We start from the raw sequence: 1,500 nt of genomic DNA, 5'->3' as shown, positions 1-1,500 counted from the left end.
CGGTCTCATAGATTGGCAGAGGAGCAAGACGTGGGTGGCAGAGCCTGGGAACCCTGGGGTTCCACGATGGCAGCGGCGGCGGCGGTCTCGTAGGAGTTGGACCGAGGAAGGAGTTGGATCGAGATGGGTGATGCCGCCGCCGGCGGCGGTCTCGTAGGAGTTGGACCGATGGGGCTGTGACCTAGAGATCGCAAGATGGTGGCGCTGTGTCCTCGATCGATAGGACTGTTTTTTTGTGGAGTGTTTTTTGGGCTACGTGCGTGGACGTGGGGAAAGGGAAGAGGGCGAAAAAAACCAGACGAAAGTGGTGGGACTATTCAACCAACTCATCCATTAAAAGTAGAGATGTTTGCTATATTGCAACAAAGTGAGAATTGTGGTTTTCTTGCGTGGGTTGACCCAGGGTGGCCTCTCACAATGCAAAATGCATTGTTGAAGCTTTGGGAAATGTTTGAAGACAGTAGGCATGCTAGGAGGAAGGATAACTTGGAAAGTTCACTTACTATCCACCACCTTTAAGAAGAGAAAAGGAATCTGGATGCCAACTATGACAAACTAGTTGAAGATGTCCATCAACTTCTCAGTGCACAGGAGGACAGGGTGTTGGATCTAAACTATGTGCAAGCTAAGGAGAAGAGATATGAGGTTGCCAGTGCATCGGCTGTGGCTGGCATGAAGAATGAGATGGAGAAGAAAGAGAGAACTTGAAACTGAAAGAGAAGTATAAAGTGATGATGAACCTGCTAGAAGCTCAAGGCAGTGTCATTAGGAACTTGAAGATGAATCATTTGAAAGAGAAGGAAAAGCTAACTGAAGGCAACGATTCAGGTTGATGAGCTCAGCAAGGCTGTGAAAACACTCACAGAGGAGAATGTGCAGCTGAACCTTCACATGTCTGATCTCAGGAGGGGACATGAGAATTTGATAAAACACAGGGATGAGTTAAAGCTCCAGCTAGCTGTTCAGTTCAATTCACTGGAGAAGAGCAAAGAGAAGTTGAAGTTGATCCATGACATCTTGAAGGAATGAGGTAGATGAAGATGATCTAGGTAGATGATGAAGCAGAGCATACCTATCATGATATATGTTGGTTTGATAGAAGGCTTTGCTTATCTTTTGTGAAGGGTGGTTTAATGAAGTGTAATGTATGGATGTAGTAGTTGTAGCAGTTCTGAACAATGTTGAACTTCACTATGCTATGGTCTTTAGCTAATGTTGTAAGAATCTATTAATTATGGATGTAAGAATCTATGGTTATGTTGAACTCCAGTATGCTATGTTATTTAGCTAATGCTTTCTTAGATGGCTCAAGTTATACCTCTGATGAAATATGTTGCTTTGATGGATGTTAGATGGCTCGAGTTATACCTCTAAACTTACGATTCCCGGTCCAAATCAAACCTTAGTTTTGTCATATTCAGTTTGATGGTTGTTAGATGGTTGTTAGATTGCTTTGATGGTTGTTAGATGGCTCACGTTAGTGCCGTTTTAGCCCAAAAA

At 43.9% G+C, this 1,500-nt stretch overlaps 1 pseudogene; it reads left to right on the top strand.

The window, feature by feature from the left end:
- The first annotated feature begins 417 nt into the window (after nt 1-417).
- Nucleotides 418-1,029, top strand: LOC147981251 (uncharacterized; annotated as a pseudogene).
- Nucleotides 1,030-1,500: the final 471 nt, after the last annotated feature.

Source organism: Triticum urartu, chromosome 3A (genome assembly GCF_056163025.1).
Source record: "Triticum urartu cultivar PI428250 chromosome 3A, HENAU_Tu73, whole genome shotgun sequence".
Lineage (NCBI taxonomy): Eukaryota > Viridiplantae > Streptophyta > Magnoliopsida > Poales > Poaceae > Triticum > Triticum urartu.
Note: the sequence above shows the minus strand (reverse complement) of the source record. Positions and strands in the feature narration are given on the sequence as shown.